Genomic DNA, 20,236 nt, shown 5'->3' with positions numbered 1-20,236 from the left:
ATGTGCTGGGCTGGTCTGGAACTCCCGACCTCAGGTGATCTGCCCGCCTTGGCCTCCTAAAGTGCTGGGATTACAGGCGTGAGCCACTGTGCCCGGTCAATAAATGATATTTTTCTAGAAATGTATTCATTCTGTATAAGATATAAAATGTATTGAAATAGTATTGATGATAGTATTCTCTTATTTTAAAAACATAGGCTGATCTGTATTGAATTTAAAATATATTATTTTAAAACATTTATTTTTGCCTTTTCTTGCTAAAAGTAGTTTGTCTTTTTTTTTTTTTTTTTTTTTGGTGAGATGAGGTCTTACCCTGTCATCCAGGCTAAAGTTCAATGGCTCATTGCAACCGCCACCTCCCAGTTCAAGTGATTCCGGTGCCTCAGCTTCCCAAGTAGCTGGGATTACAGGTACGCACCACCACGCCTGGCTCTTGGCTAATTTTTGTATAATTAGTAGAGATGGGATTTCGCCATGTTGACCAGACTGGTCTTGAACTCGTGGCCTCAAATGATCCACTCACCTCAGCCTACGAAAGTGCTGGGATTACAGGTGTGAACCTCTGCACCTGGCTAGTTTATCTGTTTCTGTTAGTTTTTCTTCTCTGTTTTGTGAATTTCTGCTCTTATCTTTACTATCATCATTTTTATTTTCATTTAATTTATTGTCCTTTACCTATTAAGTTGAACACATAGCTCATTCTTTTTTTTTTATCCTTATTTTATAATATAAGCATTTAAGGTAATACAGTTATTTTCTATAATATAAATGCTATTACTAATATAAGTATTTAGAATGTAAGCCTCTTTTAAAATGTAACATTTCTAACATAAACACCTTTTCCTCTTTTTAACATCAGCATTAAATGGAATACAATTCCTTTTCTAATATAATCATTCTTTCTAATATCACTATTTCTTCTAATGTAAGCATTATCCTGAAGAAAGGCATCTTTTCTTCCCTAAGTAATATTCATAATAATTCTCCTTAAAGTACCACCTTTGCTGCATCTCACTAGTTTTGATATGTAAAGAATTATGTTCTAAAAATGTTTTCTTCTTCATAATAATTTCTTCTTTGACTCATGAAATACGTGTGTGTATATATATGGTATTTCCTTTTATTTTTCTAAGATGGGGTCTAACTGTGTTGCCCAGGCTAGAGTGCAATGGCGTGATCTTGGTTCCCTGCAACTTCCACCTCCTGGGCTCAAGCAATCCTCCCACCTCAGCCTCCTGAGTAGGTTGCTGGGACCACAAGCATGCACCACCACACTTGGCTAATTTTTTGTATTTTTGGTAGAGACGGGGTTTCACCATGTTGCTCAGGCTTGTCTTGAACTCCTGAGCTCAAGCAATTTGCCTGCCTTGGACTCCCAAAGTGCTGGGGTTATAGGTGTGAGCCTCCGTGCCCAGCCTGTTATTTACATTTTTTAAGCGGATACTTAAGACTATTTTATTTTTTCCTCTTAATAGAATTACATTATGAAGTGAGAGTAATAGTGTTTGAAATTAGTTGGAGGTTGTTTCCTCTTTTTCTGTTTTTTGCAGGAGTTCATGTTAGATTGGAATTATCTGACTCTTAAATGTTTAGTAGAACTCATCTGCCAAGTAATCTGGGTCTCACATTTTCATCAAGGAGAAGAAAATCTCGTTGTGTTCAAATTTTCTGATTAACTGACATAAAATTGCTTACAGCATCCTTTTATCGTCTTAATCTCTGCATTATTTTCAGTTAGACCTCTTTTCTATTAATAACAAATGTCTGTGTATATCTTCTCTCTTTTTTCATTGATTGAGAAGTATAAGATAAACATAAGAAGTATGTTTATTAGTCTTTTCAAATAACTAGGTTTTTGCTTTATTGATTTACCGTATTGTATTTTCTGTTTCATTGGTTTATCCTCTCTGTTATATTCTTTCTTTCTCTCTCTCTCTCTCTTTTTTTTTTTTTTAAAGAGGAAGGGTCTTGCTTTGTTGCCCAGGCTGGAGTGCAATGCTTTTCACAGGTTGTGATCATTGTACACTGTAGCCTGGAACTCCTGGGCTCAAGTAATACTCTCACTTCAGCCTCCTGAGTAATTGGGAGTGCAGGCACAGACCGCCAAGCCTGGCCCTTTTACTTTTTTCCTGGGTCTTTATTTGCTGAACCTTTTTAAAGTTTGTATTTATTTTCTCACTTATTATTTTTACAGATTTTTATTTTCTCAGTTATTATTTTTCTTTTCCAATATAAAAATAAAGAGGTTATAAAATTTCCTCTAAGTACTGTTTTACCTGCATTCTATAATTTTTCTTTTTTTTAAATAGAGACAGGGTTTCACTATGTTACCCAGGCTGGTCTTGAACTCCTGAGCTCAAGCAATCTGCCCACCTCAGCCTCACAAAGGGCTGGGATTGTAGGCATATATATATATATGTGTGTGTATATATATATTTATATATATATATATATATATAAAATTATTTTTTTTTTTTGAGACAAAATCTATCTTTGTTGCCCAGGCTGGAGTGCAGTGATGCATTCTCAGCTCACTGCAACCTCTGCCTCCCAGGTTCAAGCGATTCTCGTACCTCAACCTCTGGAGTAGCTAGGATTGTAGGCACCCACCACCATACCCACCAATTTTAGTATTTTCGGTAGAGACAAAGTTGCACCATGTTAGCCAGGCTGGTGTTGAACTCCTGACCTCAAGTGATCCACCTGCTTCTGCCTCCCAAAGTGCTAGGATTACAGGCATGAACCACTGCACCCAGTCAGGCATAAATTTTTATATGTAGTGTTTTTATCTTTCAGCTCTGTGTATTTTCTAATTTCCATGATTAATGATCTGTTTAAAAATATGTTTTAGGCCAGGAGTGGTGGCTTATTCCTGTAATCCCAGCACTTTGGGAGACTGAGAGGGGTGAATTGCTTGAGTCCAGGAATTTGAAACCAGCCTGGGCAACATAGTGAGACACTGTCTCTATAAAAAATTTAAAAATTGGCCGGGCGCAGTGGCTCATGCCTGTAATCCCAGCACTTTGGGAGGACGAGGTGGATGGATCACCTGGGGTCAGGAGTTTGAGACTGGCCGACATGGTAAACCCCGTCTCTACTAATAATACAAAAATTAGCCAGGTGTGGTGGTGCATGCCTGTAATCCCAGTTACTCAGGAGGCTGAGGCAGGAGAACTGCTTGAACCCAGGAGGAGGAGGTTGCAGTGAACCGAGATCGTGCCACTGCACTCCAGCCTGGGTGACGAGTGAAACTCCGTCTCAAAAAAAAAATTTAAAAATTAGATGGCCATGATGGTAGGTGCCTGTAGTCCCAGCTACTCAGGAGGGTGGTAAGGTGGGAGGATTGCTTGAGCCCAGGCAGTTGAAGCTGCAGTGAGCCGTGATTGCGCCAGTGCACTCCAGCCTGGGAGGCAGAGTGAGACCTTTTCTCTACACACACAAAAAGAGTTTTAAAATTTCCAAATATATACAGTAATTTAAATTATATTTTTGTTTCTCATTTCTAAATTAATTGCATTATCATTATAGAGCATGGTCAAATTTTTTTAAAAAATTTTATTCCAGGTTTGATGTTAACACAGTTATGGTCTAATTTTACAGATATTTTGAAGTCTAATTTTTCTTGACCATGCTGTTTTAGATTATAAACCTCCATCTCCCTGGCCCATCCTATCTACCTTCCTGCATTATGTCTCTCCAGAGCACTTACTGTCATTGGATCTATTTTATACTGATTTTATCTTGCTGTGGGACCCTTAAAGTTCTTTACTTATGTGAAAGCTCAGTGATGTGGTTAAAAGTACATTTTAAAAATCCAGCATTATTTTATTTTTATTTTTTTTTGAGACGGAATCATCCAGGCTTGAGTGCAGTGGCACGATCTTGGCTCACTGCAACTCTGCAACTTCTGCCTCTCAGGTTCTAGCGATTCTCCTGCTTCAGCCTCAGAGTAGCTGGGATTACAGATGAGTGCCACCATGCCCGGCTAATTTTTGTATTTTTAGTAGAGATGGGGTTTCACCATATTGGCCAGGCTGGTCTCGAACTCCTGACGTCAGGTGATCCACCCGCCTCAGCCTCCCAAAGTGCTCAGATTACAGGCATGAGCCACCACGCTGGGCCAAAATCCAGCATTTTAATTTCAACCAGAAGGGTCATATGGGGTATATCTATATTTACTATACTACAGGAAGTCAAAATCTAATATCCAGTTGTATTTTTTTAGCTCATGAATAATTAGCACTATTTAAATTTATCCAGTATTTATTTTAGTATAGTTCAAGTTACTGTGGGAAGAATAAGTCTGTGTTTTTTTTCATAAAGAGAATTCCATGGCTCAGGTCCTTGCTATCTCGAATGACGTTTATTGTCCAAGAGCTGCACACTGAGGAGGATACACGTACAGGAGAGCAAAAAAATGTTGCACGAACGCTTTAGAGTTCCTCATATATAGGTTTGTGTCTGCATATGGAAGAATCCAGGATATATGGAAATGTGGGGGAAAATGTGTGGTGAGGATCAGTGAAAGGCTCTGATATGGGAAGAACATGAACACATAAGAATTTTTCTGAACAATCTGAGATGGTGTTGGGAAATCTCTGGGGTCTTGGTATTGCTGTTAGACAGTGTGGTCTTTCATTGCAGTGTGCAGATGGCAACATTCCTTGTAGAGCTGCTTCTACCATTCTTTCCTACTCCAACGCTGGCTGTAGAGACCTATGACACTAGGCTCTGTGGGGGAGGTGCCACCCTGCAGGCTTTTTGGTGTCACAGCCAACTTGGCACAAGAAGAGCATTTACAAAGGTTCCAGCAGTTCTTAAAGCATTCGATGTCACAGTTCCTGGACTGTCATTTCTGACTCCCTGCTCAGTTGGTCTGTGGAAGACATATGGACTTTTGCCCTTCACTTGTATTATTCTGAAGGTGCGGCTTATGCAAACAGCTCCCTCTCACAGACCTCTAGCAATTAAGATAGAACAATGATGTCTGCTTATCTTAAGTCAGACCTTTTTCACTTCTGAAGATATCCACATTTTAGTTTGGCCGTGAAATTAGCATGATTTCACCAGTGGAATTCAGCTTTGGAACAGTATTTACCAAGGAGAAGGAGTAGGAAGACATCCATTCGCTCATTTTGTTTTACATGTGTAATGGCACTGTGTGTTGTCTTTTGATGTCTTCTCAATGCCGTTCACAAAGTTTTCTTTGAAAGTGATGGCTTTATCCTTCCGCTCATATTGATTACCACAGTTCGAGTACCATTCAGTCAAATTATAATCCTCAAGCACCAGGGGAAATTCCAGAAGTCAGCGAACGAGAGGTTGGATCATTGCTGCAGGACTGAGTTCTGCCCATTCCTCGCTGGTAGAGGAGAGGTAGGGAAAAAGAGCACCTTTTTAGAAACTTGCACTAGAAAAGGCAAGAACTGTTTTCTTTGGCTGACCCCAGGGCTTGATTAATTTGCTCACCATTTCTTTGGCTGTGAAAAGTTTTCACTTTTATTTACATCATGACAGACAGTGGAAACATTGCTTGATAATGTTTTGGCACAGAAAGCTGGTAGGTTTTGAGAATTTAGAAGAGAAAATTTGTTAGTTTTTGTGTTCCTTAGAAAAGAGTTTTCTGAGTACAGTATTACAAAAAAAGAAATGAATGCCTTTTCAAATGGTTGCTCTTTTTTTTTTTTTTTTTTTTTTTGAGACAGTGTCTTACCTTATCGCCCAGGCTGGAGTGCGGTGGCATGATCTAGGTTCACTGCAACCTCCACTTCCTGGGTTCAAGGAATTCTCATGCCTCAGCCTCCCGAGTAGCTGGGATGACAGGCATGTGCTGCCATGCCTGCCTAATTTTGTGTCTTTAGTAGAGACGGGGTTTCACCGTGTTGGCCAAGCTGGTCTCGAACTCCTAGCCTTAAGTGATCTGCCTGCCTTGGCCTCCCAAAGTGCTGGGATTATAGGCGTAAGCCACCGTGCCCGACCACAGTTGCTCCATTTTTTACTGAACTTCTGTTGCACTTGTATTGACAGTGTTTATGGGAACTCTCAAATGTGTCACCAAAAATCTATATTTGAAAGATTTCCAGACTGTATTATTCTAGAGCTAAGAGTTTTAATTATACACATCTATCTGTATTGTTAAAAGAAAAAGTTTAAACAAATTAAATTTAACAGTGTTTAATTGAGCAAAGAACAATTTGTGATTTGGGCTGCCTCCCAAGCCAGAGTAATAAGCTCAGAGACTCCAGTGCAGCCACATGGTGGAAGAAGATTTATGGACAGAAAAGGGAAAGTGATGTATAGAAAACGGAAGTGAGGTACAGAAACAGGTGGATTGGTTACAGCTTGGCATTTGCCTTATTTGAATACAGTTTGAACCCCTGGCCACCTTTAATTGGCCAGAATTTGGTGATTGGCACAAGAGTAGGTTATAGTCTGTTTATATTTCCAGTAAAGTTTCAGTTTTCTATGTCCAGAGAAACCTTTACGCTAAACTTAAAATATATGAGAAGGCAGCTTTAGGTTAAACTTAATGTAACAATATTCTCCAAATACCTAATCTATGAATAAGTATCTTCTTTGAAGACAGGAACTGTACTTCAGGTTCTTTCTGTTTAGCATCTAATTCCAAGATTTCTTCCATCAATCTTGGAATTACGTTGTAAAATAATGTACAGAAAGCCTTGTGCACTGTGAAACAAAAATTTTATTATAATTGTGGTTATTCATCTTTTGGATATTTCACAGTCTCATAATACCACGCCCCATTTTCAGATACCATACAATGCTCTGAAATAAGCACACTCATGTAGATGTGTATACGTCTCATGTAACCTAGTAGTTTGTAGCATGGCCTCAGGAGTCAAACTGCTAGGCTCTACATCACCCAGCTCAGCTACTTTCTGGCAGTTTAACTATGGGCAAATTAGTTAATCTCACTCTGCCTTACTTTCGTTGCCATTAAAATAGTGATAATGACAGTACCCCTTTCAGAGCATTGCTGAGACAAGTAAAGTGTTGAACTGTCTGTCACGTGGAATGCTCAAAATATGTGAATGTATTACCACTTTGATAAACTCTGGCCTTGAAAGCAATAATAATAAATGTTAGGTTGCAAAAGACTTAGTAGCCAAGGGAAGCCTAAGGAGTAAATGGGGACTAAACATAACATGGTGTCTAGATAGGATCCTGCAACAGGAAAAGAACGTTAGGTGAAAACAAAGGAAATCCAAATAAACAATCAACTTTAGTGAATTAGAAAAAATTGTTAGCCTGGGAAAATAAAACATTTTCTGTTTAAAAAAAAATTCCACTCATATAACTTTATGGTTATATAAAAAAATCAACTTGTTGGCTAAAATAGAGATTGATAAGGCAGAAAATGAAAGTTCTCACCTTTCCAAAGATAACTACTCTTAATGGTTCAGAGTATTACATACAGAGTATTACATGCAAAAGTAATTGCACTTTTGCACCATGAATTTTAAATCATTTTTATTAGGCTCAAACACATTTTTATTAATCAAAATAGGAACCATTATAATCAACACATTTTTGCCAATGAGAAATAAGTTTGTTTATTCCTGTAGAGTAAAAATCTATGGGCCGGGCACAGTGACTCACTCCTGTAATCCCAGCACTTTGGGAGGCTGAGGCGGGCGGATCACAGGGAGGATCACATGAGGTCAGGAGTTCAAGACCAGCCTGGCCAACATGGCGAAACCCCGTCTCTACTAAAAATACAAAAATTAGCTGGGCATGGTGGTGGGTGCCTGTAATCATAGCTACTTGGGAGGCTAAGGCAGGAGAATCGCTTGAACCCAGGAGGCGGAGGTTCCAGTGAGCCAAGATCCTGCCACTGTACTCCAGCCTGGGCAATAGAACGAGATTCAGTCCCCCCACCCCCACCAAAAATAATCTGTGCTTCATGATTCAACAAATTCTTGAAAAGCATTTGCTGCATTCTGCTGGTTGTGGAAGTGTTTTCCCTGCAAAAAATCATTGAGATGCTTGAAGAAGTGGCAGTCAATTGGCGAGAGGGCAGGTGAATATGGTGGATAAGGCAAAACTTTGTAACCCAATCCCTTCAACTGTTGAAGCGTTGGTTGTGCGAAGTTCCTTTGGCCATTGTCATGGAGAAGAATTGGGCCTTTCCTGTTGACCAATGCTGGCTGCAGGTGTTGCAGTTTTCAGAGCATCTCATCCATTTGCTGAGCATACTTCTCAGATGTAATGGTGTTCCTGGGATTCGGAAAGCTATAGTGGATCAGACTGGCAGCGGATCACCAAACGATAACCATGACCTTTTTTCTGGTGCAAGTTTGGTTTTAGGAATTGCTTTGGAGCTTCTCCCAGTCCAGCCACTCAGCTCATTGTTGTTGGTTGTGGTATAAAATCCACTTTTTATACCACATGTCACAATCTGATTGAGAAATGGTTCGTTATTGTTTCACACAATGAGAGAAAACAACACTTCAAAATGATGAGTTTTTTTTTTTTATTTTTGCTCAGCTCGTGAGGCACCCACTTACCAAGCTTTTTCACCTTTCCAGTGTGCTTCAAATGCTGAGTGACCGTAGAATGGTCGATGTTGTTCTTTGGCAACTTTTTGTGTAGTTGTAGGAGGATCAGCTTTGATGGTTGCTCTCAACTGGTCATTGTCAACTTCCATTGGCCGGTCACTAAACTCCTCATCTTCAAGCCTCTCATCTCCTTCGCAAAACTTCTTGAACCACCACTGCACTGTATGTTCATAAGCAATTCCTGGGCCAAATGTGTTGTTGATATTGTGAGTTGTCTCCACTGCTTTATGACCCATTTTTAACTTGAATATCACTTGAATCTGCTTTTTGTCTAACATCATTTCCATTGTCTAAAATAAATATAAAGTAAACAGCAAGTAATAAGTTATTAGCAAGAAAACATAAAGTGAGAAATATGCATTAAAATGATGTATAACATAACCACAATTATGTAAGAATGTATTCTAATATCAGCAAATTTCAGCAATGCAAAATCTATGAGTACATTTGCACCAACTGAATACATCCTTCCAATGGCATCATTTGTACTTATTTATATTTATATAGTTAATCTATTTATTTACTTATTGAACAAATGGGATAATTTGCAGGATAGTTAATATAGCCTTTTTTTTTTTTTTCTCAACAATGTATCATCTATACCAGTGCTACTCAGTCGTAGTTCATAGACCAGTGCTGGTCAGCAACGTGTTTGTTACCAGTCTATGAGGAGATAAGGTAAATCATGACATTTCTTTCTTTCTTTCTTTCTTTTTTTTTTTTTTTGAGACAGGCTCTCACTCTGTCACCCAGGCTAGAGTGCAGTGGCACACTCATGGCTCACTGCAGCCTCAATCTCCTGGACTCAACTGATCCTCCCACCTCAGCCTCCTGAGTAGCTGGTACTACAGATGTTCATCACTATGCCCAGCTCATTTTTGTATTTTGCCATGTTGCCCAGGGTGGTCTCGAACTCCTGGACTTAAGCGATGCTCTTAACCTTGGCCTTACAAAGTTCCAGGATTACAAGTGGGAGCCACCACACCTGGCCTCCACACTGCTTTCTTTATTCAGAAAATCTTCCTACTAAACTAAACAGTGGTTAGTGATGTGATGCTTTAGAGTCTAGCCTAAGCTCCCTATCTCATTGTGGATCTGAAATGCACAGTTTGCTGACCTTCATCTGAGTAGTGCTAGTCTGCACCATGCCATATAAACATATAAAGAGTTGCCTTATCCCTTTAAGAGTTATTGATATTGGGCCGGGCTCGGTGGCTCACGCCTGTAATCCCAGCACTTTGGGAGGCCGAGACTGGCGGATCACGAGATCAGGAGATCAAGACCATCCTGGCTAACACGGTGAAACCGTCTCTACTAAAAATACAAAAATTAGCCGGTCGTGGTGGCGGATGCCTGTGGTCCCAGCTACACGGAAGGCTGAGGCAGGAGAATGGCGTGAACCCGGGAGGTGGAGCTTGCAGTGAGTGGAGATCGCGCCACTGCACTCCAGCCTGGGCGACAGAGCGAGACTCCGTCTCAAAAAAAAAAAAAAAAAAAGAGTTATTGATATTACTTGTTTTTCTTTTTTGATTTAGAAACAAGATTGTCTTTCAAATGGAATAGTGGTGGCCTTTACCAATAGCCGCCTCTGTTCTTTTATCTGTGTCAGTTTCAGTGATTGAACTTCATTTAAAGAGTCAACACAGTGTAGAGGTTGAGACCTTGGATAAAGCCAATTCAAATTATGGCTACTCTGGAACCTCAACTTTTTAATCTGAAAAATGGATGTGATGAATCAGTCTTATAAGATGCATCTATCTTATAAGATTATTGTGAGGCTTAATGATTAAATGAGATAATACCTTCAAAGAGCTTAACACTTTTTTTTGGCATGTAGTAAGGGCTCAATAACAATGAGTTGCCATAATAATATTATTTACTACTACCAGAAACTATGGTCTTAATTAGTGACATTTAAATAAAAATAATTTAAAACTCACTCATCTCCAAAGAAGTTGAAATTACGTAACAGATTAAAATGTTGCAAAGCAAACACTAAAAAAATGCGGATGTTAATGGTGCTTTAGAAAAGCAGGGAGCTATTTATCACCAGAAGCTATTCTTTACCCAATGTTAAAAAGTGTTGTGTTGGTAGGCTTCCTATAACATTTGGCTACAAAGAGGCATTTTATTACAATTTCTTACATCATCATTAAGAGAATCTAAAGGGCTAATAAATTCTATTTTCATATATATATTTTTTTTATTTTTTGAGATAGAGTTTCACTCTGTTGCTCAGGCTGGAGTGCACTGGCACAATCTCGGCTCACTGCCACCTCTGCCTCCCGGTTTCAAGCGATTCTCCTGCCTCAGCCTCCCAAGTAGATGGGATTACAGACATTCACCACCACACCCAGCTAATTTTTTGTATTTTAGTAGAGACGGGGTCTCACCAGGTTGGCCAGCCTGATGTCAAACTCCTGACTTGAGGTGATCTGCCTGCCTCAGCCTCCCAAAGTGTTGGGCTTACCGATGTGAACCACCGTGCGTGGCTGTCTATCTATTTTTACAGGCTTTTGCTCTGTTGCCCAGGCTAGAGTTCAGTGGCATAATCTCAGCTCACTGCAGCCTTGACTTCTTGGGCTCAGGTGAGCCTCCCACCTCAGCCTCCTAAGTAGCTGAGCACACCAGCAAACCTGGCTAATTTTTTTGTAGAGATGGATGGGGTTTTGCTATGTTTCCCAGGCTGGCCTTGAACTCCTTGTCTCAAGCGATATGCCAGCCTTGGCCTCCAAAAGTGCTAGGAGTACAGCCATGAGCCACTGCGCCTGGCCTGAATTCTATTTTCTATGTGCAGTGGGGGAGTACTATTTTAATAGGGGGAGAGGTAATATTTTTATAAGGAGACCACTCTCATCATAAGATCTGCAAGTGTCTCCTTAACTTTTAAATGGTATCGGTAGTTCTAAAAGGTCAGACCACTTTCTGACCTTATTCACTATGCCATTAAAGTCGTTATAATTTGATTGTCTCCTTAATGGTGACTCAGAAGAAAGCTTGGGTTTATACTGATACTTGTAATCGAATCCAAAATGCCTGAAATCCTGTATGAAAGTTTACTATTAGGTTGGTGCAAAAGTAATGGCAAAAACCGAGATTACTTTTGGATCAACCTAGTGGATACAATATGACTGTTGCCTGGGGTTATGGTTAATGTCTTAGTAACAGCGGCTTGCATTCACAGTGTGTTTTTAAGGGAGGTCATATTGGTGTCACATTACAGATAGGGAAAAAGAAACTCAAAACTCAGAAACTTGAGGTCTTTTTCCCAAGATCACATAGCTGGTAAATGGTGGCGCCACCAGGGTCCAAACCGGTGCTGCAGCCATCCTGCAGCGCTACATCAGGATGCCACCTTAAAAAAGGTTAAATGCTTACATGGCATGCCATTCATTCCATTTAAACTTCCAAAAAACTAGGAAGAATGATTGCCATCTTTGACCTAGTAGGGTTTATAAGTTCAGATAAAAGTCTGTATCTTTTTGTTATTGTTGTTCAACAATTATGTGCTAAAAGAAAATTGTTGTTTTATTATTACCTCAATGGATTATTTGATGAGGAAACTCGTGATGGAGCTGCCTCTTTATAGGCATTAGAAAAAGCGGTTTGAGTAGAACTTGCCTGTAGAGAAGAAATACATCTAAAAAGAAAAAAAAGTAAAAGAAAAAAAAAGAAAAGGCAGTTTGGGGAGAAATATTTTTTAAAATCCTAAATTGGAATGAATACTCTTGCTAAAATCCTGTGCCCTGTTCCTAGGGATTATAAGAATCACTGCCTCAGCTCCTTGTTACTTCCAATACAAGGCTTTGCTAGTTTCCAAATGAAGAGGTTTCTCCCTATCTTTTTTTTTTTTTTTTTTTTTTTTTGAGAAAGAGTCTTGCTCTGTCTCCCAGGCTGGAGTGCAATGGTGCGATCTCCTCTCTCACTGCAACCTCCGCTTCTGGGGTTCAAATGATTCTCCTGCCTCAACCTCCTGAGTAGCTGGGACTACAGGCGTGCATCACCATGCCCAACTAATTTTTGTATTTTTAGTAGAGATTGAGGTTTTCCATGTTGGTCAGGCTTGTCTTGAACTCCTGAGCTCAAGCAATCCACCTGCCTCAGCCTCCCAAAGTGCTGAGATTAGGGATTATAGGAGTGAGCCACCTCTCCCTGCCTTCCAGCTTGATTTTCTTGGGAAAGAAGTTGTATCTCTTGAGCTTCTATCTCTTCTCTTGATTTTATTTAAGTGTTCACCCTTTGTTGTTGGTCCTCTTTGAGTGGTGCTAGGAATTCTGGTAGAACCACTTGACACAGGCCCCACCTCAAGCCCCCAAATTTGCATTTGTAACAAGTTACCAGGTGAGACTGATACTGTAGGTCAACGACCACACTTCGGGAACTACTGCTGTAAAAAGCAAGCGATTTTGTAACTTTCTTAAGTTAGCCAATTTAAATGCTAATTTTCCTCCCAATTTCCCAAAGATCTTTTACCTTTCTTACAATTGCTCTCAATGGACATCAGATAATGGCTATTTAAACTAAGATTCTAGAAAATGTGTGTAGCTCCTTGCTTTTTGCTTTGCCATTTTTCCTTCATTTTCATATTTTGTTCCCTTCCCAAATTGTAAAGCGCCTTTTCATGCCACACCTGGGTAAATTGAAATCTAAAGTGGGAGCCTGATGAGCCCTTAAGGATTAATGGTTCAATTTCCCTGCAAATCTGCATGTGCTTTTGAACTAAGGAAAAAGAACACAGGGCAATGTAACCCTTCTTAGGGCTTCGCTAGTGCATTTCAGTTTTCTACAATTACCACCAGCTCTTAGGACAGTCATCACATTTGACACCTGACTCTAGAACAACTGAAGTACAGGTTTTTTGTAGGTTATGGCTCATGCAAGTTAGCGTGAGGTTGGGAGTTTTTCTTTTCTTTTCTTTTCTTTTCTTTTTTTTTTTTGGTGTAAGAATATCACTGTATTTATTTTCCTACAGGTAATTTTTCTATGGCTTCAACATTTTCTCTTCAAAATTAAAAGAAAAATATTCCAAAGTTTAGAACTGGATCACTTGGTCCTTTCTCATCTTATCTCCTCCTAATTCAAAATGCTTGCATCTCTTAATGGCCAGCATCCTCTTGGATCTGCAGTTAGGCTCAACAGAGTCCAGCCTAATTAGCACAATCGTCTTTGTGGTCTTAGCCTTCCAGAAAATTGGCTTTGTCTGCCCACCATAGCCACTGTGATTCTGATCATAGCGCCTCTTTCCCTGGGCATACAAGGAATCCTTACCCTTCTTATAGTGTGTCACTTTGTGAGGCTGATGCTTGCCACACTTCTTACAGAAGGTTCTTCGGGGTTAGGTACATTGACCATCTTTGCAGCAGGGCTGTTCTGTCTATATGATGAAAACAAGAAATAGCGACCGAGACCCTCGCCTTGTACAGCTCTTGTCTAACCGGGAGTTTTTCTTTAAATGGAACATTTCGTTACGTTTCATGAGAGCACCTGTTTGATTGTTTTTGTACCCTAGTCTACTGGCAATTTATGAAATTGCTTTAATATTAGTTATATGGCAACTACAACTTACGTGAGGGGTAGGATCTCAAGTCAGACAATAAGGAGAAAACATTTTGTAAAATTACCCTTGAAAATCCCCAAGTCACCAAGAAGTGCATCCATGAAAGCTCTGAAGCCAGAAATTGATTTAAATTTCTCTTTGCTTATGGGCTACGACCCCACACTTGCCTGTGGCCACAGTCTAGTTGAAAGAGGGAAAAGATGTTAGGGAAAATAGGATTTTGTCCTTTCTCCTTTCGTCCCTTCCAAGTAAACATAGACACGTGGTTCAGCTCCAATAGATTAAATGTACTGTGACTCCATTGTATTGTTAAGATAATTGAAGTATTTGATTCTGGGTCACTGGTTTACATTCATTTACAGTCATGCTGGAATTAAGTATCATAAGTTCACTCATTCAACAAACAGCTATTGAATATCTTTATAGATTTATCAAGGACAGGGATTTGTTTTTTTATTGGGACCCTTTTTTGTTTTATAGTAGTCAGTCAGGCAGTGTTTGTTGAATGAATAGTGAAACACAGTCTGTGTCTTTTTGTGGTTTGTATCCTGGTTTTAAGGTGGAAAAGTAAACAAAGATTTGCCATAGAGTCTGTTAGAGATATCTTAATTTATGGGAATATTGTGGAGGAAGAAATTCATTCTGCCTGGGAGAGTACAATACAAACTCATGAGGGAGACATCTGGGCTAGACCTTGATGGATGAGGAGTTCTCTAAGAAAGGAGGGGCATTCCAGGTAGAGGAAAGGCTCCTCAAATGATTCTAACATGTTTCCTTCTTAACAATCATGAGCTTAGTGTTTTAAGTGCCTTGAGCAGAGTAGTAAGAGATGAGAATAACAGGTAATGCTAATAATAGCTAATAGCTATTGGACATACAGTTTATGCCAGGCAGTGTAAGTGAATTTTACATTTTGCTTAAATCTCACAAGAAATATGTGAGGTACACACTGCTAACCCCATTATCCCATTTTCTAGATTAGAAAACTGGGGAAAGTTGGCCGGGTGCGGTGGCTCACACCTATAATCCCAGCACTTTGGGAGGCCAAGGCGGGTGGATCACCTGCGGTCAGGAGCTCAAGACCAGTCTGACTGACGTGGTGAAACCTCATCTCTATTAAAAATACAAAAAAATTAGCTGGGTGTGGTGGTGCATGCCTGTAATCCCAGCTAGTTAGGAGACTGAGGCAGGAGAATTGCTTGAACTCAGGAGGCAGAAGTTGCAGTGAGCTGAGATTGAGCCATTGCACTCCAGCCTGGGCATCAAGAGCGAAAATCCATCGCAAAAAAACAAGAAAAGAAAATGGAGAAAGTTCAATTTACCAGAGATGACATAGCCAGTAAAATGACATCTATTATGTTATATAAGCCTTGGCTGAATGCCATATAAACAGTTAGATTTTATTGTATTTTTTTAATTTTTTGAGATAGAGTCTCACCCTGTTGCCCAGGCTGGAGTGCAGTGGTGCGATCTCAGCTCACTACAGCCTCAGCTTGCAGGGTTCAAGTGATTCTCCTGCCTTAGCCTCCCAAGTAGCTGGGACTACAGGTGCCTGCCACCATGCCCAGCTAATTTTTTGTATTTTTAGTAGAGATGGGGTTTCATTGTGTTAGCCAGGGTGGTCTCGATCTCCTGACCTCGTGATCCACCCGTCTCGGCCTCCCAAAGTGCTGGGATTACAGGTGTGAGCCATGTGCCCGGCCAAACAGTTAGATTTTGTGTACAGTAGGGAGCTATTGAAAGTGATAAGGTCAAACGTGAGCATGAAAGATAGACTGGAAAACACTGAGTGGAGGGAGGCCAGTTTAAAGGTCTCCTTGTACTCTTTAGTAGCATGCTGAAGGCCTCAGTTTCATCTTAACCTTGAGAGATATGAAGGAGATATGAAAGGTGGAATCAAGAGGACTTCACCGCTCATGGGAGGAAGAAGTGACTGATCTATCAGGTTTACAAAGTAGAGATTAAGACACACAGTGCTGTACTGGAAGAAAATGTCATCTTCTTTATTGTCTCCTTTTATGTTTTATTGTATATGTAATACCTAAAATATATTCACAGAATAGCACACATGCATAATCTATAAATGTGGAAATAGATACACATTGAGATAATGCTCTTTTTTTATGGGGTCTATCACAAAAATGTTTGGGGTTGCTGGGCACGGTTACTTGCACTTGTAATCTCAGCTACTCAGAAGGCTAAGGTGAGAGGACCACTTGAGCCTAGGAGATCTAGGCTACGATGAGTTATGATTGAACCACTGCACTTCAGCCTGGGTGACAGAGTGAGACCCTGTCTCTTAAAAAAAAAAAAAAAGGCTTGAAGACTACTGATTCAAGCATATCTAAGAGATGAACCACTGCCCAGAGGTAAGTAAACCACTGGGGCAAGAAAGACTGAAGAGGTGAAGTGAGAAGATGATTACCTGAACTTTTACGTCTGCAGGTGATCAAAGTTCTTTCTCTTTTGAACCACAGGTTTTTTGCATTTCTGAATAATCCAAAACATTTTTATTTATTATTGTTTATTTGTTTATTTATTTTTGCGATGGAGCCTTGCTCTGTCACCCAGTCTGGAGTGCAGTGGTGTGATCTCGGCTCACTACAACCTCCACCTCCCCGGTTCAAGCAATTCTCCTGCCTCAGCCTCCTGAGTAGCTGGGACCACAGACGTGTGCCACCACACCTGGCTAACTTCTTGTATTTTTGGTAGAGACAGCATTTCACCATGTTGTCCAGGCTGGTCTTGAACTTCTGACCTCAAGCAATTCGCCCACCTCGGCTTCCCAAAATGCTGGGATTACAGGTGTGAGCCACCGTGCCCAGCCCCAAAACATTTTTAAAGTCAGGATAAAGGTACTAAAGGGAAAAAGGTATTCCTTCCCTGTGGGAAAGATTCTGTTCAATCTGTTTTTGGCCTTGGAAAATGTTAGAAGTAGAATGGACATTAATATCATCCAATCCAACTTCTCTCTACCCAGCCAGAATCTCAGACAAGTAGTAATAGGGCTTTTGCTTGAATCCTTTAAGAGGTAGGCAGCCCAGCCCTTCACAAGGAAGTTTGAACAGGTGAATTGGTAGAGTTTTTCCTTTTACGAGGCATAATTTGCTTCCTCATTTGCAACTTTTATATATTTCTTCCCCTTTAAAAAGTTACAGAACCAGTAACACTATACATGGTGCTCTACGGTTTTCCAAAGCACACTTGTACATGCACAGACAACACTTGATTCTCCCAACTCTTTTATGGAGTGGGCAGGCATGTTTGTTCTGATTAAATAAATGAGGCAGGCCAGGCGTGGTGGCTCATGCCTGAAATCCCAGCACTTTGGGAGGCTGAGGTGGGTGGATCATTTGAGGTCAGGAGTTCAAGACCAGCTTGGCCAACATGGCGAAACCCCATCTCCTAAAAATACAAAATTAGCCAGGTGTGGTGGCACATGCCCATAATCCCAGCTACTTGGGAAGCTGAGGCAGGAGAATTGCTTGAACCCGGGAGGTGGAGGCTGCAGTGAGCCGAGATCATGCCCTTATACTCTGGCCTGGGCAACAGGCTCCTCTATGACTCAGGAATCAGAGCACTGTTTGTGGGATTAAATTAGGTAACTCTTAGAAAGTTGTTGTAAAAGCTTGACTTAGATTTAGATGTGCAACAAATGTAATTTTCTTACTTTTCCTATCCTGGCTAATAAATTTAAAAGATTTTCATATGGCATGTTTAACTTTGTTAAATTTTCAGTTGGGGATTCAGTTCCATCATATCAGCCATTGCAGTTTACTTTAGAACTTACTTCTGTCATTTGTCTTTTTTTTGAGACAAAGTCTCACTCTGTTGGCCAGGCTAGAGTGCAGTGGCACAATCACGGCTCACTGCAGCCTTGAGCTCCCAGGCTCAAGAGATACTCCCACTTCGCCTTCCTGAGTAGCTGGGACTACAGGCATGAACCACCATGCCTGGCTAATTTTATTATTTTTATTTTTTTCTAAAGATAGGATCTTGCTTTGTTCCCTGGCCTTCGTTTGTCATTTTAGTTATAATAATCATTAATGCTATCTTGATTTTCAGAAGGTGAGAAATTTGATTATTTAAAAAGTTATGAAAAGATGCCTTATCAGAAAGAGATTTAAGTGATTTCTAGTTTGAGAAAATTGACTCTTTTTAAAACATTTTTATTTTATATGACGTGAAATGGGTTACCTGACTGCATTGCAGGCATATTGTTACTCAGTGGGAAGGAATGGGGCTAGGTGTTCCTTTTCATTTGGAACGTTCCCTTCATGGGAACATTGACTTCATGGAGTCAGTTGTGTGATAAATGCATATATATTTCTTTGGAATTAAGTGTTTGAAGAAGAAGGATCAGTTCCATTGGAATCTCTTTTATCTTTTTGCTCTTATACTGTCTGTAGAGAAGAAGTATTTTATTTTTACTGAGAAATCTGCCACTTTCAGGGGTTTGACATCTTGATAGACGTGAGTGCCCTTTAACACTTGCTAGCTAATGAAAGTGTATGTTTAGCCTGCCAAACCGTGAGCATTCTGAGGACTGGGATCCAGTCTGAATTTTCCCTGTATTACTGGCACATGACACAGTTCCTGGCACTTAGAATGAAATACTAACTCTCTGTTGACTGAAGGAAATGTTAGTTATCACTGTATCCATTGATACGTAGTGAATGCAGACTAATTAATAAATGTTGGGAGTTCACTGCTGTATCTTCTAGGTAGAAAAATACATTTCAGATAAAACATATACATTCAGGAAAAAGAATTTTCTTCACAAATATATAGAATTCTGTTGAGTGCCTTTCTCTATATAGGAACAATGAAAATGTAGGAAATGCTTTATCATCTGTAATTGTTCTTTGGACTAACCTAGAATTTTTCCCCTGGAGAATGCATATATTCACTTGTCTCCTAACTCTTTGGTAATGGGCATGATGCCAGGGTCCCTGACTGAACTCACTCAGTCCAGGGTACATGTGAGATGTCAGTGTCCAGAATACCAGTCCTAGAGGTTTTAACTTTTAGCCAACAGTGGATAGCCATATGTGCACATGTGTGTGTGTATGTGTGTATGGATGCATATGTGTGTGTGTTTTAAGCTCTTTGAATTCTTCAAGTTTAATCCAGTATCATATTTCTCCAAAAATGAAATATTTTCCCATTTCTTGTTTTTAATTTTTTTTCCCAGTAAGTTCAGCTGTGCAAGGAGTCTATTATCTGTTGTATCAATTTTCTAGAAGTTTCTTGGGCTCTTGAGGGACAAGCTGGGAAGAATTCAAGGCCAGACACGGTGTGGTGAAAGTATCCCCGGTTATGACTCTCGAGATTTTTTGGAAAGTAGTAGTAAATCATTTAATCATTTGGGAATGATGGATCATGCATTCTGTGTATTCCGTCTCTCCATGGTGAAGTTGTTTGTATACATAGCTTTTGCCATGGTCAGCTGCTCTCTGATAAAATGCTCCTCTTCATTTTATTTCATTTGAGTCACTTTCTCAATCAGTATGTTTTGTATGCCAAATTACAGATCTTTCCATATTCTTCTGCCATTTTGGCATTTAGATGCCTCGACACAAATTTAATCTGAGAAAAAAAATCCTAATGTCCTGACTTCTTGTGGGAAGTATTTGCATTAAGGAACTTCAGTTTTACTCCCTTTTTCTTAAGTTCTAGAGTCTGATGTTTGCCACTTAAAGTTTTCTAAATCTAATTCCTATTTGATGTAAACTGTCATCTCCTCCTCTTCCTCCTCCTCCTCCTCCTCCACCTCCTTCTCCTCCTCCTCCTCCCTCTGTAACCCTGGCTGGAGTGCAGTGGTGCAATCTTGGCTCACTGCAACCTCCCGCTTCCGGGCTCAGGCAGTTCTGTTGCCTCAGCCTCCCGAGTAGCTGGGATTAGAGGCATGCGCCACCATGCCTGGCTAATTATGTATTTTTAGTAGAGACAGAGTTTTGCCATGTTGGCCAGGCTGGTGTCGAACTCCTGATCTCAGGTGATCCGCCCTCGATCCCCTCGGCCTCCCAAAGTGCTGGGATTACAGGTATGAGCCACCACCAGCCAAACTGTCCTCTTTAAAAAAAATATGTCCCTGTCA

The 20,236-nt window shown here is 40.2% G+C and overlaps 1 protein-coding gene and 1 pseudogene across 3 annotated transcripts in view; one reads left to right on the top strand and one right to left on the bottom strand.

Annotated features, from left to right (window-relative positions):
* The window catches only part of LOC105474026 (SLIT-ROBO Rho GTPase activating protein 1), a 303,892-nt gene that overhangs the window by 14,863 nt on the left and 268,793 nt on the right, over window positions 1–20,236 (top strand). The gene's annotated exons all lie outside the window — the stretch shown is intronic.
* On the bottom strand, window positions 13,611–13,931 carry LOC139356719 (large ribosomal subunit protein eL42-like; annotated as a pseudogene).

The sequence above is a fragment of the Macaca nemestrina genome, chromosome 10, assembly GCF_043159975.1.
Source record: "Macaca nemestrina isolate mMacNem1 chromosome 10, mMacNem.hap1, whole genome shotgun sequence".
Classification (NCBI taxonomy): Eukaryota; Metazoa; Chordata; class Mammalia; order Primates; family Cercopithecidae; genus Macaca; species Macaca nemestrina.
The sequence above is the reverse complement of the archived record's forward strand: the minus strand, read 5'-3'. Positions and strand labels throughout refer to the sequence as shown.